Source organism: Protopterus annectens, chromosome 4.part0, assembly GCF_019279795.1.
Source record: "Protopterus annectens isolate FY-2018-M chromosome 4.part0, PAN1.0, whole genome shotgun sequence".
Classification (NCBI taxonomy): Eukaryota; Metazoa; Chordata; order Ceratodontiformes; family Protopteridae; genus Protopterus; species Protopterus annectens.
The window spans coordinates 984,198,241-984,224,005 of record NC_056733.1 but is presented as its reverse complement, the minus strand read 5'-3'; positions in this window follow the sequence as shown (position 1 = coordinate 984,224,005).

Sequence of the window (25,765 nt, the reverse complement as noted above, 5' to 3'; positions counted from 1 at the left end):
AGGCTTCTCAAACTTCATGCATGACCATAGTGTGCATATGTTCCATTAACTGAGGGATAGGCAGAGAGAGGTATAGCAGTGCTGTCTGGGTGTGACAGCACAATTAATTATGGCAGCAAATAGATGATCATGTTATCACTAACATAATCATCATGCTATGAGGCCTATTGCTTGGCAATGCAAAGTATGGTTTCTGTATCAACATAGACCATGATAACACAAGCAAGTCAGGAAAAGGAATTTACTGAGGAGGACTTTATTCTGTGACACATGCACAGTGAAAGAAGACAAAACACCTCGTAAAGCACCACTGTACTCCCCACAGTACATGGCAATAACAGGAGCAAATAGCAATTAGTAGATTGGCTGGGGTAGCACAGCATACAGGCATAACAAATTGAAACCTAGGTGTTGTGGGGAGATCACAATGACAGAAAACCTAGCATAGTGGTCTGATAGGATAATGAGCAGTTGGATGGGGCTCACCATGACACAGATCATAGTACAAGGGGATAACGGTTAATGTCCAGCTGGGAGTGCCTTACTGTAGCCTGTGAATACAGACTGCATGACATGCTGCAGGACAAACACTGACCCCTGTACACAGTTCAGTGTGTGATGATGTGCAGAGAGGAAGGTAAGAGGCAGAGGATATCATCATCACCACCATGGAGCAACAGCATCATGTGCCAGCAGAGCAGTGGTGCACAAAGGTAACGTGCCCATTGCTGCTTTCAGTAGGGTCAGTGTGGAAATAGTCACAGCACAGTATCAATTATGGAGCCACCAAATGACAGGACAGCAGTGCTGAACTTTAGGAGCTAGCCAAGTACAAGTAATGCATACACATAGTGACCAACATGTGTTCATGTCCAGCATTGCATGTAACAGAATGGTAAAACCTGGAAACTTTCACCACACAGGTGATCGAGCTGTTACTGTGGGCCCTATGTGCACATGGCATGCACATCCTGGACAAGTGTTATCAAGGGTTTCCAGATCCATCTGCAACAGAGATTGGTGCAGGGGATCAGTGCTGTTGGTAACCATAATAAGGCACTAGTACAGGTGCACTGCAGTGTCATTGATATAATTCTGCAAGCCAAGAATTATTGGGAATTATTATGGCTAGGCTTGTATAGGCCCTAGGGCTGATAGTCTAGTACCAACCTATGAACCTATGAAGAACAATACAGGAGATTTCCAGGAAAAAGCCCACTATAGTAGATGGAATATCAACACAGAAATGACTCACAAAAGTGGATGAGTTCCTGGTATCCCTGTGTGGGACAAGGATGTGAACTTGTATACCTGACAGTGGCTTGGATGTAGAGCTGGGCTAGTAACATCTGCTTAAATGTCTGTGGGGGATGTACCAGGTCAATAACAGTATGCATATTAAAGTTGTACACTGAAGTATATGTAGGAAAGGGATATTCAGCACATCACCTATGCCTGTCAGTTGCTATGGTACATCAGGGCTGCAATTGCAACAACCTGCAGCACAATATATGAATGTTCCTATGTACTAGTCATATATCTCATTTGTACTAATCTGTGTGCCATGTGATGTATTGTTCATAGGTTAGTACTAGACTAACTGACATGGTTGTTGTGGGCCATTTTTGGGGTAATGAAGCATATGTGGCAGCACTACTACAGGTGACCTGCAGCTGTGGCTGACAATGATAGCAATGTCTATATGCACAGTGATATTTTGCAGTGTGAGCAGTGGGGAATTATACACGCATTATGTGACAGCCCTACTACAGGTAACCTGTAGCTGTGGCTGAAGATGATGGCAGTGTGTATATACACTGTGAAATTCTGCAGTGTAAGCACTGGGGAGTTATATGCACATCATGTGACAGCACTACTACAGGTGACCTGCAGCTGTGGCTCATGAAGATGGCAGTGTGTTTATGCACAGTGAGATTCTGCAGAGTGAGCACTGGGGAGTATACACACATCATGTGACAGCACTACTATAGGTTACCTGCAGCTGCAGCTTATGATGAGGGAAATATGTATATGCACAGTGCGATTCTGCAGTGTGACCACTGGGGAATATACACACATCATGTGACAGCACTACTACAAGTGACCTGCAGGTGCAGCTGATGATGATAGCAGTGTGTATATGTACAGTGAGGTTCTGCAGTGTGAGCACTGGAGAGTATACACACAGCATGTGACAACACTTCTACAAGTGACCTGCAGGTGTGGCTGATGATGATGGCAGTGTGTATATGCACAGTGAGATTCTGCAGTGTGAGCAGTGGGGAGTTATACACACATCATGTGACAACACTACTGCAGGTGACCTGCAGCTGTGGCTCATGATGATGGCAATGTGTATATCCACAGTGAGATTCTGCAGTGTGAGCACTGGGGAGTAATACACACATCATGTGACAGCAAAGCTACAGGTGACCTGCAGGTGCAGCTGATGATGATAGCAGTATGTATATGCACATTGAGATTCTTCAGTGTGGGCACTGGAGAGTATACACACATCATGTGACAGCACTGCTACAGGAGACCTGCAGCTGTGGTTGATGACGATGGCAGTGTGTATATGCACAGTGAGATTCTGCAATGTAAGCATTGGGGAGTATACACACATCATGTGACAGCACTACTACAGGTGACCTGCAGCTGTGGCTCATGATGATGGCAGTGTGTATATGCACAGTGAGATTCTGCAGTGTGAGCACTGGGGAGTATACACACATCATGTGTCAGCACTACTACAGGTTTCCTGCAGCTGTGGCACATGACGATGGCAGTGTGTATATGCACAGTGAGATTCTGCAGTGTGAGCATTGGGGAGTATACACACATCATGTGACAGCACTACTACAGGTGACTTGCAGCTGTAGCTGAAGATGATGGCAATGTGTATATGCACGGTGAGATGCTGCAGTGTGAGCACTGGGGAGTTATACACATATCATGTGACAGTACTACTACAGGTGACCTGCAGGTGCAGCTGATGATGATAGCAGTATGTATATGCACAGTGATATTCTTCAGTGTGGGCACTGGAGAGTATACACACATCATGTGCCAGCACTACTACAGGTTTCCTGCAGCTGTGGCTCATGACAATGGCAGTGTGTATATGCACAGTGAGATTCTGCAGTGTGAGCACTGGGGAGTTATACACATATCATGTGACAGCACTACTACAGGTGACCTGCAGCTTTAGCTGAAGATGATGGCAATGTGTATATGCACGGTGAGATGCTGCAGTGTGAGCACTGGGGAGTTATACACATATCATGTGACAGTACTACTACAGGTGACCTGCAAGTGTAGCTGATGATGATAGGAGTATGTATATGATCAGTGAGATTCTTCAGTGTGGGCACTGGAGAGTATACACACATCATGTGCCAGCACTACTACAGGTTTCCTGCAGCTGTGGCTCATGACGATGGCAGTGTGTATATGCGCAGTGAGATTCTGCAGTGTGGGCACTGGAGAGTATACACACATCATGTGACGGCACTACTACAGGTGACCTGCAGCTGTGGCTCATGATGATGGCAGTGTGTATATGCACAGTGAGATTCTGCAGTGTGAGCACTGGGGAGTATACACACATCATGTGACAGCACTACTACAGGTTTCCTGCAGCTGTGGCTCATGACGATGGCAGTGTGTATATGCACAGTGAGATTCTGCAGTGTGAGCATTGGGAAGTATACACACATCATGTGCCAGCACTACTACAGGTTTCCTGCAGCTGTGGCTCATGATGATGGCAGTGTGTATATGCACAGTCAGATTCTGCAGTGTGAGCACTAGGGAGTATACACACGCATCCTGCACACTTGAGGGGATGGTGGATAGGAAGGCTAAATCTCCTGCATCACCTGTGTTTAGCAATGAATACGCTGTCAGTACCCACTTCACCCAGGATACAGAGGCATCACCAGTACTGGTGGTAGCTGTCAGCTACACTGCCACTGATGAGTCCTCACCATTCATGTGGAAGAGGCATGTTGGTGGTTGTCATTGCCTCGATCACCAGCTGGCACTGGCTGCTCATATCACCTTCCCTTACTGGCTTCTTCAGTGTCCAAGGTCATCTGTATCTCAGGCCAGGCTTTATCTTTCTGTGGCAATGAACCTACAACTGGTTCTGTCATCTTTAATTTAGCATAAAAATTAAGTCATCCATCTTAGACTTTATCAGTATAAACTGTAATGCAATTAATGATATAACTATAAGAAACAGACTAAGCTGCAGTCATCAATGATGCAAATAAATCTGGTAGCTTTTTATGAGTTCTGTGATATTATTAACTCATGCATTCAGAAGCATAAACCACTATAACACAACTATACTGGTAAATTCAACAAAAATACCCGTTGGTGGAATCATATAATTACATGATATACAACAGACGGCAGAGCCACTATTTAGATTTTAGAAAATATCCTTAGTCATAAAACAAGTCTACATTCAATAAAGCACAGAAGCTATTTACGTTTCATATCAAATATTCCAGATATAATGATAAAATCAGATTGATCTCAAAGGCTGAAAGTAATAATGTGGCACTCTAAATACATAAGTTCATAGGTGTGTACTACGCCAATGCCCCTAGAGCCTATATAAGACTAGCCCAATAAAATTCTCTGGCATCATAAAACATTGAAACAGAAAAGTTGTAAATGTAATACATTATTAATAAATACTGTCTTCATATTTGCAGCTTACAGAGTCCAGAGTCTTTATCAAAGTAAAGTGGAATCTGTTCATGTGTCTCTACTTATACTATCATGCTAGAGCATTGAGGTGGTATTTGTTATAATACCGTTGGGGTACTATCATGCTAGAGCATTGAGGTTGTATTTGTTATAATACCCTTGGGGTACTATAATGCGAGAGCATTGAAGTGGTATTTGTTGTAATACCCTTGGGATACTATCATGATAGAGCATTGAAGTGGTATTTGATATAATACCCTTGGGTACTATCATGCTAGAGCATTGAGGTGATATTTGTTATAATATCCTTGGAGTACTATCATGCTAGAGGATTGAGGTGGTATTTGTTATAATACCTTTGGGTTACTATCATGCGAGGGCATTGAGGTAGTATTTGTTATAAAACCCTTGAGGTACTATTGTGCTAGAGCATTGAGGTGGTATTTGTTATAATATCCTTGGGGTGCTGTTATGCTGGAGCATTGAGGTGGTATTTGTTATAATACCCTTGGGGTACTATCACCCTAGAGCATTGAGGTGGAAATTTTTATAATACCCTTGGGGTACTATGATAGAGCATTGAGGTGGTATTTGTTATAATACCCTTGGGGTACTATCATGCTAGAGCATTGAGGTGGTGTTTGTTATAATACCCTTGGGGTGCTATCATGCTAGAGCATTGAGGTGGTATTTGTTATAATACCCTTGGGGTACTGTCATGCTAGAGCATTGAGGTGGTATTTGTTATAACACCCTTGGGGTACTATCATGCTAGAGCATTGATGTGGTATTTGTTATAATACCCTTGGGGTACTATCATGCTAGAGCATTGAGGTGGTATTTGTTATAATACCCTTGGGGTGCTATCATGCTAGAGCATTGCGGTGGTGTTTGTTATAATACCCTTGGGGTGCTATCATGCTAGAGCATTGAGATGGTATTTGTTATAATACCCTTGGGGTACTATCATGCTAGAGCAATGAGGTGGTATTTGTTATAATATCCTTAGGGTACTATCATGCTAGAGCATTGAGTTGATATTTGTTATAATACCCTTGGGGTACTATCATGCTAGAGCATTGAGGTGGAATTTGTTATAATATCCTTGGGGTACTATCATGTTAGAGCATTGAAGTGGTATTTGTTATAATACCCTTGGGGTACTATCATGCTAGAGCATTGAGGTGATATTTGTTATAATACCCTTGGGGTACTATCATGCGACAGCATTGAGGTGGTATTTGTTATAATAAGCTTGGGGTACTATGATGATAGAGTATTGAGGTGGTATTTGTTATAATACCCTTGGGGTACTATCATGCTATACCCTTGGGGTACTATCATGTGACAGCATTGAGGTGGTATTTGTTATAATAACCTTGGGGTACAATCATGCTAGAACATTGAGGTGGTATTTGTTATAATACCCTTGGGGTGCTATCATGCTATACCCTTGGTTTACTATCATGCAACAGCATTGAGGTGGTATTTGTTATAATAAGCTTGGGGTACTATCATGCGACAACATTGAGGTGGTACTTGTTATAATAAGCTTGGGGTACTATCATGCAACAGCATTGAGGTGGTATTGGTTATAATACCCTTGGGGTACTATCATGCTAGAGCATTGAGGTGATATTTGTTATAATACCCTTGGGGTACTATCATGCTAGAGCATTGAGGTGATATTTGTTATAATACCTTGGGGTACTATCATGCTAGAGCATTGAGGTGGTACATGTTATAATACCCTTGGGGTACTATCATGCTAGAGCATTGAGATGGTATTTGTTATAATACTCTTGGGGTCATATCATGCTAGAGCATTGAGGTGGTATTTGTTGTAATACCCTTGGGGTACTATCATGCTAGAGCATTGAGGTGGTATTTGTTATAATACCCTTGAGGTACTGTCATGCTAGAGCATTGAGGTGGTATTTGTTATAATACCCTTGGGGTACTATCATGCTAGAGCATTGAGGTGGTATTTGTTATAATAAGCTTAGGGTACTATCATGATAGAGCATTGAGGCGGTATTTGTTATAATACCCTTGGGATACTATCATGATAGAGCATTGAAGTCATATTTGTTATAATAACCTTGGGGTACTATCATGCGAGAGCACTGAGGTAGTATTTTTTATAATACCCTTGGGGTACTATCATGCGAGAGAATTGTGGTGGTATTTGTTATAAGACCCTTGGGGTACTATCATGCTTGAGCATTGAGGTGGTATTTGTTATAATACCCTTGGGGTACTATCATGCTAGAGCATTGAGGTGGTATTTGTTGTAATACCCTTGGGATACTATCATGCTAGAGCATTGAGGTGGTATTTGTTATTATACACTTGGGGTACTATCATGCTTGAGCATTGAGGTGGTATTTGTTATAATACACTTGGGATACTATCATGCTAGAGCATTGAGGTGGTATTTGTTATAATACCCTTGGGGTACTATCATGCTAGAGCATTGAGGTGATATTTTTTATAACACCCTTGGGGAACTATCATGCGAGAGAATTTTGTTATAATACCCTTGGGATACTATCATGCTAGAGCATTGAGCTGGTATTTGGTATAATATCCTTGGGGTACTATCATGCTAGAGCAATGAGGTGATATTTGTTGTAATACCCTTGAGGTACTTTTATGCTAGAGCATTGAGGTGGTATTTGTTATAATACCCTTGGGGTACTATGATAGAGCATTGAGGTGGTATTTGTTATAATACCCTTGGGGTACTATCATGCGAGAGCATTGAGGTGATATTTGTTATAATACCCTTGGGGTGCTATCATGCTAGAGCATTGAGGTGGTATTTGTTATAATACCCTTGGGGTACTATCATGCTAGAGCATTGAGGTGGTGTTTGTTATAATAAGCTTGGGGTACTGTCATGCAACAGCATTGAGGTGGTATTGGTTATAATACCCTTGGGGCATTATCATGCTAGAGCATTGAGGTGATATTTGTTATAATACCCTTGGGGTACTATCATGCTAGAGCATTGAGGTGATATTTGTTATAATACCTTGGGGTACTATCATGCTAGAGCATTGAGGTGATATATGTTATAATACCCTTGGGGTACTATCATGCTAGAGCATTGAGATGGTATTTGTTATAATATCCTTGGGGTCATATCATGCTAGAGCATTGAGGTGGTATTTGTTGTAATACCCTTGGGATATTATCATGAGAGGGCATTGAAGTGGTATTTCTTATAATACCCTTGGGGTACTATCATGCTAGAGCATTGAGGTGGTATTTATTATAATACCCTTGAGGTACTATCATGCTAGAGCATTGAAGTGGTATTTGTTATAATACCCTTGGGGTACTATCATGCTAGAGCATTGAGGTGGTATTTGTTATAATACCCTTGAGGTACTATCATGCTAGAGCATTGAGGTGGTATTTGTTATAATACCCATGGGGTACTATCATGCTAGAGCATTGAGGTGGTATTTGTTATAATACCCTTGGGGTACTATCATGATAGAGCATTGAGGTGGTATTTGTTATAATGCCATTGGGATACTATCATGATAGAGCATTGAAGTCGTATTTGTTATAATACCCTTGGGGTACTATCATGCGAGAGCATTGAGGTGGTATTTGTTGTAATACCCTTGGGATACTATCATGCTAGAGCATTGAGGTGGTATTTGTTATAATACACTTGGGGTACTATCATGCTTGAGCATTGAGGTGGTATTTGTTATAATACACTTAGGATACTATCATGCTAGAGCATTGAGGTGGTATTTGTTATAATACCCTTGGGGTACTATCATGCTAGAGCATTGAGGTGGTATTTGTTATAATACCCTTGGGGTACTATCATGCGAGAGAATTGAGGAGGTATTTGTTATAATACCTTTGGGGTACTGTCATGCTAGAGCATTGAGCTGGTATTTGTTATAATATCCTTGGGGTACTATCATGCTAGAGCAATGAGGTGGTATTTGTTGTAATACCCTTGAGGTACTTTCATGCTAGAGCATTGAGGTGGTATTTGTTATAATACCCTTGGGGTACTATCATGCTAGAGCATTAAGGTGGAATTTTTTATAATACCCTTGGAGTACTATGATAGAGCATTGATGTGGTATTTGTTATAATACCATTGGGGAACTATCATGCTAGAGCATTGAGGTGGTGTTTGTTATAATACCCTTGGGGTGCTATCATGCTTGAGCATTGAGGTGGTATTTGTTATAATACCATTAGGGTACTATCATGCTAGAGCATTGAGGTGGTATTTGTTATAACACCCTTGGGGTACTATCATGCTAGAGCATTGATGTGGTATTTGTTATAATACCCTTGGGGTACCGTCATGCTAGAGCATTGAGGTGGTATTTGTTATAACACCCTTGGAGTACTATCATGCTAGAGCATTGATGTGGTATTTGTTATAATACCCTTGGGGTACTATCATGCTAGAGGATTGAGGTGGTATTTGTTATAATACCTTTGGGTTACTATCATGCGAGGGCATTGAGGTAGTATTTGTTATAAAACCCTTGAGGTACTATTGTGCTAGAGCATTGAGGTGGTATTTGTTATAATATCCTTGGGGTGCTGTTATGCTGGAGCATTGAGGTGGTATTTGTTATAATACCCTTGGGGTACTATCACCCTAGAGCATTGAGGTGGAAATTTTTATAATACCCTTGGGGTACTATGATAGAGCATTGAGGTGGTATTTGTTATAATACCCTTGGGGTACTATCATGCTAGAGCATTGAGGTGGTGTTTGTTATAATACCCTTGGGGTGCTATCATGCTAGAGCATTGAGGTGGTATTTGTTATAATACCCTTGGGGTACTGTCATGCTAGAACATTGAGGTGGTATTTGTTATAACACCCTTGGGGTACTATCATGCTAGAGCATTGATGTGGTATTTGTTATAATACCCTTGGGGTACTATCATGCTAGAGCATTGAGGTGGTATTTGTTATAATACCCTTGGGGTACTATCATGCTAGAGCATTGCGGTGGTGTTTGTTATAATACCCTTGGGGTGCTATCATGCTAGAGCATTGAGATGGTATTTGTTATAATACCCTTGGGGTACTATCATGCTAGAGCAATGAGGTGGTATTTGTTATAATATCCTTAGGGTACTATCATGCTAGAACATTGAAGTGGTATTTGTTATAATACCCTTGGGGTACTATCATGCTAGAGCATTGAGTTGATATTTGTTATAATACCCTTGGGGTACTATCATGTTAGAGCATTGTGGTGGTATTTGTTATAATACCCTTAGGGTATTATCATGCTAGAGCATTGAGGTGGTATTTGTTATAATACCCTTAGGGTACTATCATGATAGAGCATTGAAGTGGTATTTGTTATAATACCCTTGGGGTACTATCATGCTAGAGCATTGAGGTGATATTTGTTATAATACCCTTGGGGTACTATCATGCGACAGCATTGAGGTGGTATTTGTTATAATAAGCTTGGGGTACTATGATGATAGAGTATTGAGGTGGTATTTGTTATAATACCCTTGGGGTACTATCATGCTATACCCTTGGGGTACTATCATGTGACAGCATTGAGGTGGTATTTGTTATAATAACCTTGGGGTACATTCATGCTAGAACATTGAGGTGGTATTTGTTATAATACCCTTGGGGTGCTATCATGCTATACCCTTGGGGTACTATCATGCAACAGCATTGAGGTGGTATTTGTTATAATAAGCTTGGGGTACTATCATGCGACAACATTGAGGTGGTATTTGTTATAATAAGCTTGGGGTACTATCATGCAACAGCATTGAGGTGGTATTGGTTATAATACCCTTGGGGTACTATCATGCTAGAGCATTGAGGTGATATTTGTTATAATACCCTTGGGGTACTATCATGCTAGAGCATTGAGGTGATATTTGTTATAATACCTTGGGGTACTATCATGCTAGAGCATTGAGGTGGTACATGTTATAATACCCTTGGGGTACTATCATGCTAGAGCATTGAGATGGTATTTGTTATAATACTCTTGGGGTCATATCATGCTAGAGCATTGAGGTGGTATTTGTTGTAATACCCTTGGGATAATATCATGAGAGGGCATTGAAGTGGTATTTCTTATAATACCCTTGGGGTACTATCATGCTAGAGCATTGAGGTGGTATTTGTTATAATACCCTTGAGGTACTGTCATGCTAGAGCATTGAGGTGGTATTTGTTATAATACCCTTGGGGTACTATCATGATAGAGCATTGAGGCGGTATTTGTTATAATACCCTTGGGATACTATCATGATAGAGCATTGAAGTCATATTTGTTATAATAACCTTGGGGTACTATCATGCGAGAGCACTGAGGTAGTATTTTTTATAATACCCTTGGGGTACTATCATGCGAGAGAATTGCGGTGGTATTTGTTATATTACCCTTGGGGTACTATCATGCTTGAGCATTGAGGTGGTATTTGTTATAATACCCTTGGGTACTATCATGCTAGAGCATTGAGGTGGTATTTGTTGTAATACCCTTGGGATACTATCATGCTAGAGCATTGAGGTGGTATTTGTTATAATACACTTGGGGTACTATCATGCTTGAGCATTGAGGTGGTATTTGTTATAATACACTTGGGATACTATCATGCTAGAGCATTGAGGTGGTATTTGTTATAATACCCTTGAGGTACTATCATGCTAGAGCATTGAGGTGATATTTTTTATAACACCCTTGGGGTACTATCATGCGAGAGAATTTTGTTATAATACCCTTGGGATACTATCATGCTAGAGCATTGAGCTGGTATTTGGTATAATATCCTTGGGGTACTATCATGCTAGAGCAATGAGGTGGTATTTGTTGTAATACCCTTGAGGTACTTTTATGCTAGAGCATTGAGGTGGTATTTGTTATAATACCCTTGGGGTACTATGATAGAGCATTGAGGTGGTATTTGTTATAATACCCTTGGGGTACTATCATGCGAGAGCATTGAGGTGATATTTGTTATAATACCCTTGGGATGCTATCATGCTAGAGCATTGAGGTGGTATTTGTTATAATACCCTTGGGGTACTATCATGCTAGAGCATTGAGGTGGTATTTGTTATAACACCCTTGGAGTACTATCATGCTAGAGCATTGATGTGGTATTTGTTATAATACCCTTGGAGTACTATCATGCTAGAGCATTGATGTGGTATTTGTTATAATACCCTTGGGGTACTATCATGCTAGGGCATTGAGGTGATATTTGTTATAATACCTTGGGGTACTATCATGCTAGAGCATTGAGGTGGTATATGTTATAATACCCTTGGGGTACTATCATGCTAGAGCATTGAGATGGTATTTGTTATAATACCCTTGGGGTCATATCATGCTAGAGCATTGAGGTGGTATTTGTTGTAATACCCTTGGGATATTATCATGAGAGGGCATTGAAGTGGTATTTCTTATAATACCCTTGGGGTACTATCATGCTAGAGCATTGAGGTGGTATTTGTTATAATACCCTTGATGTACTATCATGCTAGAGCATTGAAGTGGTATTTCTTATAATACCCTTGGGGTACTATCATGCTAGAGCATTGAGGTGGTATTTGTTATAATACCCTTGAGGTACTATCATGCTAGAGCATTGAGGTGGTATTTGTTATAATACCCATGGGGTACTATCATGCTAGAGCATTGAGGTGGTATTTGTTATAATACCCTTGGGGTACTATCATGATAGAGCATTGAGGTGGTATTTGTTATAATGCCATTGGGATACTATCATGATAGAGCATTGAAGTCGTATTTGTTATAATAACCGTGGGGTACTATCATGCGAGAGCATTGAGGTAGTATTTTTTATAATACCCTTGGGGTACTATCATGCGAGAGCATTGAGGTGGTATTTGTTGTAATACCCTTGGGATACTATCATGCTAGAGCATTGAGGTGGTATTTGTTATAATACACTTGGGGTACTATCATGCTTGAGCATTGAGGTGGTATTTGTTATAATACACTTGGGATACTATCATGCTAGAGCATTGAGGTGGTATTTGTTATAATACCCTTGGGGTACTATCATGCTAGAGCATTGAGGTGGTATTTGTTATAATACCCTTGGGGTACTATCATGCGAGAGAATTGAGGAGGTATTTGTTATAATACCCTTGGGGTACTGTCATGCTAGAGCATTGAGCTGGTATTTGTTATAATATCCTTGGGGTACTATCATGCTAGAGCAATGAGGTGGTATTTGTTGTAATACCCTTGAGGTACTTTCATGCTAGAGCATTGAGGTGGTATTTGTTATAATACCCTTGGGGTACTATCATACTAGAGCATTAAGGTGGAATTTTTTATAATACCCTTGGAGTACTATGATAGAGCATTGAGGTGGCATTTGTTATAATACCATTGGGGTACTATCATGCTAGAGCATTGAGGTGGTGTTTGTTATAATACCCTTGGGGTGCTATCATGCTAGAGCATTGAGGTGGTATTTGTTATAATACCCTTAGGGTACTATCATGCTAGAGCATTGAGGTGGTATTTGTTATAACACCCTTGGAGTACTATCATGCTATAGTATTGATGTGGTATTTGTTATAATACCCTTGGGGTACCGTCATGCTAGAGCATTGAGGTGGTATTTGTTATAACACCCTTGGAGTACTATCATGCTAGAGCATTGATGTGGTATTTGTTATAATACCCTTGGGGTACTATCATGCTAGACCATTGAGGTGGTATTTGTTATAATACCCTTGGGTCACTTAATTGTTTTCAGATACCCATTTTCACTGATTTTTCAGCTTTTTTTTTTTTTTTTTTTTTTAGAATTTAGAGCACAATCTTTTCTATGCTTCCCACACTACAACTCAGCTAATGATTAGGCATATTAAACCTTATTTTATGGTTTATCAGCTTATTTGTCTGTTGCTGTTTCTTTCCTAATTCATGTTGCATAACTGATGTGCTCTAATGTCTTAAAACAAAATATACGAGTTCCATTTCTTTCTAAGTGGCTTCGGTGCCATTCTCACGGTCCTGTACATGGTTAGCACAAGACATTACCCCAGTTATATTACGATACAATACCTGGACAGGTGATATCTGTCAGTGAGCACAGAAAAGATAAGATGATTAACACTGAGCAGGCATTTGCTGGATAAGTCTTGTTTTCTTGCCTAAGGCTCTTGTCGCTATACGCGTTTTACATATCAGTTACTACCTATTAAAAATGCTTACTTACAATTTGTTTGGCACATCTTTTATAGTGTTGCATTTGATCTGAAATTTTTATTATGTTAGAATGTGTGATATTTTCTGCCTACACTTTGCTGTCATTCTAAATTTTCTAGCTTCTTTAAAGTCTCCATATTTTTTTTGCAGTGTACTGTGTTGTTTTTACAGCTGCGTTAAGATTTATTTATCATTTTCTTTCAGAAAGAAAGTTATATTAACATATGGTCCCCTGTTTAAACAGATGATTCCTGCTACTTCCTATCCGATAATAAATAGGATTTTTATGCTTATTTCCATCAGGAAGTGCTCACGTAATGACATTTATATGTATTTATTTATTTCAGTTTGAAAACCGGGGAGATCCACTGGGCCATGAAGAGCCCGTTTTCAGTGGAGGCCTGAGGAGAAAAGCTCCGAAAATAGAGAAACAGTATGAAGACAAAGCTACAACACTGGTTACAGAGACATTTAGAGAGCATGCAATGCAACAAGTTCATAAAGGGCTACATTCTGTGATACAATAAAAGAAAGTGAAATTAACACATTTTTGAATACAGACAAAATGTGACATACGTCTGAATTAATATACTATTTTTTATTTTGAAGGAAGGACATCAATTTGAGAGGGGTGAACTGACTGTCTCCAAATACACATTAGGCAAACATGGATACTGTCTAAAAGTCTCTGTGAGTGCAACTCACATGTTGTTATGCAGCATTACTTTGTTTAGGTAAGACTGTGCCGTGTAAAGGCATTTCTGTGAGTTTAATAACCACTTTGTCAGTGTTAGAATCTGATGCTGTTTTTAAAGAAAGCTGTCATTAGAAGCTCCTTTTATTTTTGGCTGTGAACAAGCTGGCTTAAAGTTTGCATCTTATTGTGTTTTGCAGGAGTCTGGTCTTGTGTCTCCACTGTTTGTCCCAGACTAGAATGAAGTTGTTTGAGTTCATCTTTTTGCCCCTGTATGCTGACCACTGTAGGTTAGAGAGCGTGATTTACCTTTAAGAAGCTTTCCAATCAGCAGGCATGTGCATGTAAGTACTGAGCACGTGCAAACAAGAGCGACATTTTGTAATGCGCTGCCGAGGTGTAAGCATGCGTGCGTGTACCTGTCCGTCAGTCAGTTCATTTAAGTTTAATGCTCCTACTATCCATCCTGATGTGTTTGTATGTAATAAAGTACTTAAACGAACACCCAAGCCTCACTGTCTTATTCAGATATACAAGACAAGCGACATGGAGTCAGAATGGGCTCCAGAGTCAAAACCATGAGGTGCACAGTTACAGTTGGAGGAATATACAGGAGTGGATCATCCCTAATAATGACTCACAAACAGGTCAGGAACAAATTCCAGGTACTAAAACTCACTTAAATGATTTTTTGCTCAAGAATATAAAACAAAGCACTCAGAACACTCAAAACGATTGACTGTATAAAATTGAAAGAATACTGGAAGTCAATTAATGAATTTTTGCAGGCTCTTTTTACAGATAATTTCATTATTTCTAAATCTCTTATATTATTCAACACACCTGTATCTCAAAGTGTTAAAAAGGTTAAGCTTCCCTTGTTATGATCTATTCTAGCAGTGGCTAGGAAAATAATAACTAGAAATTGGATTTCAGATACACCTCCTTCGTTCAATGAATTTAAAAATGTTATGAATATAGTGTGCCATATGGAAATAAACACAATTAGGACTAGAACAAATAGAAAAACATCTTATTTTATTGTATGGGATAATTTACAAAATTTGTTAAAAAAATTTTAATTTCAATAGCATGGTATTTTAGTTTAATGAATTGATCTGATTGTAGTGGATGTCTTTGTAAATACTTTAGTTGTTTTGTTGAATATTATAATAATACCTATTTTTAATTACTTGTATAAAATTGTTATGATATTTCTCTTATATGTTAAAACAATAAACCTGTTTTGAAAAAAAAAAAAGAACACTCAAAACGAATTTCTAATTAAATGAAATGTCCAAAACTGCGATATATTGATAAAAATATTCAAAATAATTCAAAAACATTTGAAACAATATCCAAGTCACATTAAATGTATAAAAAAAGAAAATGATCATATTTGTTCACTATGTGCTACTTTTTTGCATTAACTAAAGCTATTCAAAGTATCCGAAGTGTGGAAAGCATCGGCAAGTGTGTGCAGTATTACAGTATAGTTATTTCACAAAACACAGCCATTTCAAATAATATTTTGCAAAGTGCAGTCTTTCAAAGAGTTTCTTGTGCATTTGAATCTTATTATGAGTACCTCGTGTGCATGCATGTTTATACATAATTACAAGGGCTATATTTGCATTGTGTTTAAGCATAGTTTACTGGCATGGCAGAAGGATTTCGCAGACCAAGTCTGCTTGTGTTTGATAACGATATTTCAGAAAAGTGGAGAGTGTTTCAGCATACAAGCTGCTTTTTCTGACAAAGATGCATGTACAAAGGCATTTATTCTGCTTAATTTAGCTAGTTCAGAAGACATTGAAAGAGAGAGTTCATTTGTATATGCACCTGCTGTGCATGGAAGGGGGGGGTGAACTACCATACAGTGGTACTGGCTGAAAAGCGGGAAGACCCCAAGTGTGTTTAAAATGTAAATTTAGAGAAATATGTAATCCCCAAACAAATATTACAATGGAAAGGCACTTATTTTTCATAAGGGATCAAAAGCCTGGTGAAACCTTTGCAGCATGTATAACTGACTTGAGAAATAAGGCTAAAACGTACAGATCTGGTGATTTAACAGATGAATTGATAAAGGACAGACTTGTGTGTGGTATTAAAGATGACGCAGTGAGAAAGATTTTGCTTTGAGACAGTGATTTAACTTTGAATAAGGTGTAGAGATTTTCCAGATATATGAGCTTACAGAAAAGCACACAGATATGCTTACAAATCAGAAAAGCTTGCAGTGCCTTCCAGTGCTAATGTAAATAGAATGTAGCACGTGGTTAAACTGTACAGGTTAAGGGTGGGGCAACTTCAGTGAAACCCAGAGCCTTTCTAGCAAAATCCAGAACATGCTCAATGAAGCACAAGGGTGAGTCAGCTAAATCAAAGAATGTGCCCCCACCTAGCCTCATTGTCAGCTGTCGCAGTTGGGGTGTTAATCATGAGCCCAAAAGAGAAGTGTTTAGCTTTTGGTCAGCAGTGCCACAGATGTAAAAAGTGGAATCATTTCAAAATGTTCTGTTAATCAAAAGAGGTTCATTCTTTTATTAAAAAACAGGATTCAGGGAGACAAGTTGATCAACTAGAAAGCTGTCACCCTACTTTTTATGTTAATGGTGTGTCTGTGCTTGGTGAAACAGTCAATGCAATAGATTTATGGGCAAAGAATGAAGTATTTTGCATTGTTCAGATTAATGTGAGACCAGTAGAGTTCAAAGTTGATACTGGGTCAAAGTGCAATGTTATGTCAGCTGAAACATTTGCTAGAGTAAAAGCTGGTGAGAGGCATGATTTGGTGAACGGTGCAAAACGTGTTGCTTATGGTGGTGAAGAAATTCAAACCGAAGGCTCAGTAGTGCTTTCATGTTTATATGCTGGGAACAGCTATTACTTGCAATTTTACATGGTCAAAAGGCACATCCAGTCATTATTAGGCCTCTGAGACAGTTTGAAAATGGGACTGCTTTCATTTAATAAGGAAGTCCACCATGTAAGCTTGAAGGATAACAGCTCAAATTTCACCCAGACTATTTTTTTCTGACTATGCTGATCTTTTTGAAGACAAACTAGGCAAACTCCCAGTTGTATACTCCATGAAGCTAGACCCTGAAGTAAGCCCAGTTATCAGACCATCAAGGAAAGTTCCAGTAGCTATGCAGAACAGAGTCAAGGCTGAGCTAGACAGAATGGTGCAGCAAGAAGTAACTGAATGAGTATCCTCCATGGTGGTAGCTCATAAGAAAAGCTGAGATGATATTAGAATATGTATTGATTCATGAGAGTTGAACAAAGCACTAAAACAACCTCATCATCCAATGGGCACAGTCGAAGAAGTTGCTGCTCTCATGCCAAATGCCATTGTTTTTTCTGCCTTAGATGCAAAAAGTTCATTTTGGCAAATTTTGCTTGACCATAAATCCTCATTGTTAACCACATTCAGTACACCATTTGGAAGGTACAGATTTCTGAGAATGCCATTTGGAATAAATTTTGCCAGTGAAGTCTTTCAGCGTGCGATGGAGCAATTTTTTTTCTGGCTATCCATGTGCTATTATTGTAGATTTATTTATTTAACATTTGTTTACTGGGAAAGTCTGACTTGGAATCCACAAAAAACACACATTGCACCAAATGATGGATTTCAGGTAGTCATCCAATAGAGGCTGTCCAATTCAAAAATCCACAAGTCACAGCCGTTCGCTTAAACAGTTTATTAAAAAACACACAGCACAAAAGATATCGGATTAAGCGCTTTCATCTCTTATCCAGAGACTTCATCAGAATCAAATACCCAGTTTTTTGTAACACCGGAGAAAGCCAGACTTTAGAAAAATCAATAAAGAAATAACTGGTAAAATTTGTTACTCAACGAGTTGCTCTTAATATTTTTATCGAATTACGTTTCTGGATTTATGGCACTTTTGCGTTACTTTAAAACAAAATCAATGAACCATCGCTGGAGACCGCGACTTTAATGGAGTAGGAATTAGGCTGCTGAGAAGGAAGTGAACCAAGTGCTGCTGGTGTGTTTTATGATTGAGGATCTGAAGCTCTGCATTGGAACAAAGCCAATTTTCAGTAGAGACCTGGAGAGAAATGCTCCAGACGCATGTCTTTGTAACGTGGGAGGAAACCAGAGCACCCAAAGGAAACCCACATGAACACAAGGAGGACATGCAGCCTCTACACAGAAAGCAGTCTAGTCAAGAATCAAAGTGGAGAACCTCTTGCTGTGAGGTGACAATGCTACCATTGCACCACTGTGCCATCCAGATGATACTTTTGTAGGAGGCAATGGTGAAATTGAACATGATAGAAACCTCAAAACAGATTTAGACAGAGCTTGTGAAGTCAGTCTTAAGCTGAATCCTCAGAAATGCAAATTCAGGCCACGAGTAGTTACTTTATTTACCAGTTCAGGATTATGACCAGACCCTTGCAAGCAAACAGCAATTCTTGAGATGCCAGCTCCAAACAATGTCCAAGCCCTACAGCGTTTTCTTAGCATAGTCAACTATCTAGGCAAGTTCATTCCAGATTTGAGCCAACTTTCAGCACTGCTCAGAGAGCTGACACATAAAGATATATCCTGATCCTGGTCAGAACACCAAAGAGCATTTGATGTCCTGAAACAGAGAATTGCCAGTCCTTCTACTTTAAGATATTATGATGTCCACAAACCAAGAACTCTTTCCTGTGATGCTTCTACGTTTGGTCTAGGTGCAGTCATTCTTCAAGAGGGTAGACCAGTAGCCTATGTGTGGAGAACTCTAACCTAAACCAAGATGCAGTATGCTGAGATAGAGAAGGAACTCTTGGCAATTGTGTTTGCATGTTCGAAGTTCCATGATTTTATTTATGGCCGACCTATTCAAATCAAGACTGACCACTAATCTTTAGTCACTATTTTTAAAAAGCGAATGCACATAGTGAGATTGCAATGCATGATGCTCAGATTGTAAAAGCACAATTTCAACCTTGTTTACACAAAAAGCAAACTTCTTTATCTTGCTGATACTTTACCCAGCTCACCCAGAAAAAAACAGTGAACAGTATGAAAGTGAGAAATCTGATTTTGAAGTCATGGAAATGAGAAATTTTTCTTCCACACATCTTGATGATCTTAGAACTCACACAGTTTCAGATCCAATTCTCCAGAAGCTCAACAACTTCCTCAGTCAAAGATGGCATTCTAAGCAATCTTGTTTACCAATAGAAGTACAACAGGACTTTCCTTACAGAGACGAAATTGTGTCTGACAATGGTATCATCATGAAAGGTCCAAAAGTAATTGTTCCAAAATACTTGCAACAAGAATATATTACCATCTTGCATTGTGGCCACCCAGGAGCTGATTCTACCAAAAGAAAGGAGAGAGGACTAGTATTTTGGCCTTCTGTGTCAAAAGATATTGAGAAAGAACTGTTATCTTGTTCTGTTTGTAACAGTACTAAACCACATCAACAAAAAGAACCACTTCAATTAAGCCAGATTCCTGCACTACCTTAGTCGACAGTGGGCACTGATGTTTCTGAGTGGAATGGTCAACATTACTTGGTGTTAGTAGACTCTTATTCAAATTTGTTAGAGATTGACCTATCACCTAACCTAATGTCCAATACTGTCATTATTAAGTTGAAGAGACATTTTTCTGTCCATGTTAGTCAGCACAGAGTCATTTCTGACAACGATGCACAGTTTACAAGTCAGCAGTTCAAAAGATTTGCTGATACATGGGACTTTGTTCACATTACAGCTTCCCATGCTCTAATCCAGACTAATAGCTCACGTCCCCGGCTCAACCAGGCCCACCCAAGCCTCCACCCAACCCAAAACCTTAAGGGTCTACTATGTAGCCCTGACAATCCATCTTTACTAACTTGTATCTCTTTTGAATTATATATACAATTACTTACTGTTTTATTTTGCATATAAATGCCAGTTTACTTACTTACTCTAGTTTTGTCACTATATTTGTTTATGTACCTCTGTTCTTTGGAGCTTTTCTCCTCGGGCCTCCACTGAAAATGGATATGTATCCAGTTGGACTAACCCGGTCAACAAATGTAAAATAAAATAAAAAATAAAATAAAATAAAATTACGAATAGTCCTGAATACCCTCAGTCAAATGGGCTGGCAGAACGTGGAGTTCAAAGTGCAAAACAGCTGTTAGAGAAATCAAAATAAGACAATACCAATGTTTTTCTAAATCTCCTAAATCTCAGAAACATTCCTCGTGATAATTATCTTGGTTCACCTGCCCTGAGACTTTTTTGAGACAAACCAGAACCAGATTACCAATCAGCAGTAATTTGTTGCTTCCATATGCTAAGAACAACAAAGCAGTGAAAGCTCAACTCTTGAAAAAAAAGCATTCGTCCCCAGAAGTCCTATTATGATAAGACCAGGAAACTGCTCAATCCATTACAAGAAGGGGAGATAGTGAGGATGCAGACAGCAAACGGTTTTGATTGGCTTGGATTTCTGAAAAGTTTGTGTCAAGAGCCGAGATCATACATTGCGGAATTGCAGGGAGTAGAATTTAAGTAGAATGAGAAACATTTATTGCTGGTGTCCGAGCCAGTGTTGCAACATCTTGCCTGTGATAAAGACAATATTTCTCAGAGTGACTTATCCGATGTTCCAATTCCAGAGAACATTCCAGCAGATATTCCTGTTCCTGAGAATATCCCCAAGAACCCTACAGGAGAACAATTACCTGTGACTGTCCCTGTTGCTAAACCCTATCCTAACTATTACATACAAGATCAGGTCGCATTGCCAGACCTAGTTCTAGATACATGGCAACCTGGAGATGAATGTTGTTTTGTTTATTCTTGTCTGTATTTTTGCACGCCCATTTAAATGTCATTATCATTGCAAGACACAGTAAAGAGGGAGGATGCAGATCAGAGTATGTGATATACCTTTAAGAAGCTTTCCAGTCAGCAGGCACATGCATATATGTACTGAGCATGTGCTAGCAAGAGTGACATTTTGTAATGAGCAGCTGAGGTGTAAACATGCATGTGTGTACTAGGCAGTCAGTTAGTTTGTTTAAGTTTAATGTTCCTGCTATCTATCCTGATGTATTTGTATGTAATACACTACTTAAATGAACACCCAAGCCTCGTCGTCTTATTCAGATATTTAAAACGAGAGACAACCACCACAGGGTCTGACCTGTATAGTACTTAAACCATTAATTTTTCCCTAAATGTATACCCAAGCAGTTTCAGAATGATCCTTAAATTTTATCACTTGAATTTCAAAAAATTGCTTATGACAAATGGCGGCAGCTTTCCATTGAGTGGTACCATTTCAGTCTTCTTCACAATTTATTATACTTATATCCTGGAATGTACTTTGTTTTTGAAACTCTGCCTTCTTTTAACATTATTGTACTGTGTCACCCATACATTTTATCCCATATTCTTATATGTCTAATTGTTAAAAATCTACATTCTTTTCCATTTTATGTAATCCTTTGCCAGCACTAATTCTACATCTTAATTAATCTATAATCTTATCCAAATATGCATACCCATGCAGTTAAACAAATTGCTATCTGAATTACATTTTGGTGTTAGAAGTGATAAATATGATTTCATTAATTTGAGATTGCACAGACATGTTTGCTGCACAAATCACCCATTTTCATTTCTCCCTTCCACTTTCATCCAAAAACATCATCCCTTTTATAGGTTTGTAGGTGTTTACTAGGCTAATAACCACAAGAGCCTTTATAAGCCTAGCCATGCATCCCAAATCTCTAACAAGTTCTTATACCCTTGATAAGTGTAAGCAGGGGGTTGGGAGATGAAACATTTACAAACAGGGGCCTGGGAGATGAACCATTTACAGGTTGCCTGTGTCCATTAGAGACAGAGGTGCCAAACCAGGGATGAATTTCCTGTTCCTCATCCAGTTGACCAAGTTACACCTGAATTGGGTTAGGGAGGAACTCTGCTTAACATGGATGGGGAGCCTGTTCCAGAGATGGAGTAGTCTCTGGGATATATATCTGTCTCTCAAGCAGGTCCTATTATATCACAGGCAAGGTTTAAGTCTTTAGAATGGGTCATTTTGGTGCTGTTTTTTTTTTTGTGGATATGCAGGAGGTCCTTTAGAGTGGGGGATGACAATGCCCTCTATCCCAGGCATAGATCTTCACTCAACTGCCTGTAGGAGACAAAATACATGGATAGGGCCTTGAGGCAGTCTAAATAGGACATATTATACCCTGTATTCATTTAGCGAGAAACCTCTGTGGATGTTCCAATTTTTGGATATGCCTACTTAGGTACATACCAAAGGGGTCATTGTACACAATGCTAGTGATGATGAATGCCAAATACAGTGGAACAATGACTTACTTGGATCTAGATGCCATACCTTTATTTATAAGTTGCACAACATAGAATACTTTTCTCAATACTGTAGATACATGATGGTCAAAGGCTAGATTGCTATGTGTGTCCCTAAGTCCCTGACTACTGGGTCAGTTCTAAGGGGTATGTTGTCAATATGATAGTTACCAGGGCTGGATGACTACCCAAAGGATATTATTATGCATTTCTTGGCGTTTAGTTTTAGTCCATGGCTCTGGCACCAGTTGTTTGTGCCAGCCCTTCCTGGAGAACATCTATGTCTATATCGGATTCAATGGCAGCTCCTAATTTGAAATCATCTGCATATTTAGTCAGCCAGAGACCATTGACATTGGCCTTGACTGCAGAGAAGTAAATGCCAAAAAGGAGTGATCCAAGAACTGATCTCTGAGGGACTACATTTGTGACTGTCCTCTTTATAGAGGTGAACTCCCCAATTCTAACATCCTGGGTCCTGTCTGTGAGTCAGTTGGCTATGCACTAGGTAACGGATGGGTTTGAACCTAACCTCTTGCATTGGTACAATGCCTGAGTGGGGTATTATGTCAAATGGGTCTATATCAGTTTGTCAAATAGTCTGTTCAGCAAATGACCATTCATAGAACCCAATTAGGTGAAACATCATTTTAGCGAATTATTGTTTCACCAAATTTTTGAAGGGTCCCTCTCAAGCTTCTTGCAGCTTATTGTGTCTGACAGGAATGAGAATCATAATCTGCTGCACCACAGCATACTCTCTAGCTCAAGCATTATTTTCATAACAGACCTTTTTCTGCTGTTGGGCTTCTGCCAGGTTCTCCTGGACCAAGCCCATGAGTTCCCTGAGCCTTGTCTTGAGGTTTAGGACATATGCCACAACAGACTCCTTGTGGGATTCACAATCACCCTTTCACTCATTGCAAATCAGATCTAAATGTCCCCTCACCTTCACCCTATGCCCATACAGTAACTCACAGTGTGAAAAATCTGTGGATTCCTGGGGTACCTCTCTGTAAGGAAACAGCAGATTGGACAAATATTTGTCCCACTCTCTCTTAAAATGGTATGCAAATGCCTGTAGCATAGTATTTAGTGTAGAGTATAACCTCTCCACAAGACCATTAGAGTGGGGATTGTAGGGGGGAGGGTCTTTAGGTGCTTCACCCCACAGTGTTTTCACAGACAAGCCAGCAGGTCTGACATGAAATTGGCACCTCTGTCAGTTGGTATTTCTCTTGGGAAACCTACCCTGCTGAAAATCTCTAGCAAAAATATGCTACTGTCTCTGCCTCAGCAGAGGAAAGAGCTACTGCCTCAGGGTATCTAGTAACATAATGTACTAGCACTAGGATATGCTTCTTCCCTGTGCATCTTGGGGTACTCAGAGGCCCCACAATATCCATAGCTACCCTCTGAAATGGCTCTTCAATCACTGGCAAAGGCATCAAAGGAACTTTGACCTTTTCTCCTGTCTTGTCTACTTTTTGGCACTGCTCACAGGTCCTGCAGTACCTTGTTACATCCCTTGCAATCCCAGGCCAATAAAAGTTTTGCACATTACGTCTTCTGGTACACTTTATGCCCATGTGACCTGCAAAGGGAATGTCATGGGATATGGCTAGAAGTGCCAGGTGGAAGGCTCTGGGCACTACCAACTGCTGTATTACCTCACCGTCTAGCCTGCCCTCAGGGGTCTACTCTCTATACAGTAACCCTTTGTTCCAGTATATGGAATTCCCTTTTTCTTGAAAATCAGGTGCCTCCCTGGCTACCTCCCTCAAGCCTTGTAATGTAGGGTCTGATAGCTGAGCCTGTCTCAACTGTCTGTTGGCAAGTCTTCACAACTCCCCTTCCACAGGAAGGCTGGCATCCTCTGACAGCGGTGCCTCACTGTCAACCTGGGTACTACTACTCACCTATGCCTCTGCAGTCACTCTGTCCAAGGGAATATCAGTACCCGCTAGCAGCTGTGGCTCACCTGCAGTCCCACTGCTACAGGGTAGCTCCCTCTCTGAAGTAATCACCTCACCAGTCCTGGCTTCATGTGCAGTCTTTCTTGGTGCCCCCAGTCTACTAGACCCACATGCTTGTCTCCAAGCCTGACTGTGTGTAACTGTATGTACACAAGGTACTGCATCATCAAAGTCACTGCATGTACACAAGGTACTGCAGCATCAATGTCACTGCATGTACACAAGGTACTGCAGCATCAAAGTCACTGCATGTACACAAGGTACTGCATCATCAAAGTCACTGCATGTACACAAGGTACTGCATCATCAAAGTCACTGCATGTACACAAGGTACTGCATCATCAAAGTCACTGCATGTACACAAGGTACTGCATCATCAAAGTCACTGCATGTACACAAGGTACTGCATCATCAAAGTCACTGCATGTACACAAGGTACTGCATCATCAATGTCACTACATGTACACAAGGTACTGCATCATCAATGTCACTGCATGTACACAAGGTACTGCATCATCAAAGTCACTGCATGTACACAAGGTACTGCATCATCAAAGTCACTGCATGTACACAAGGTACTGCATCATCAAAGTCACTGCATGTACACAAGGTACTGCATCATCAAAGTCACTGCATGTACACAAGGTACTGCATCATCAAAGTCACTGCATGTACACAAGGTACTGCATCATCAAAGTCACTGCATGTACACAAGGTACTGCATCATCAATGTCACTGCATGTACACAAGGTACTGCATCATCA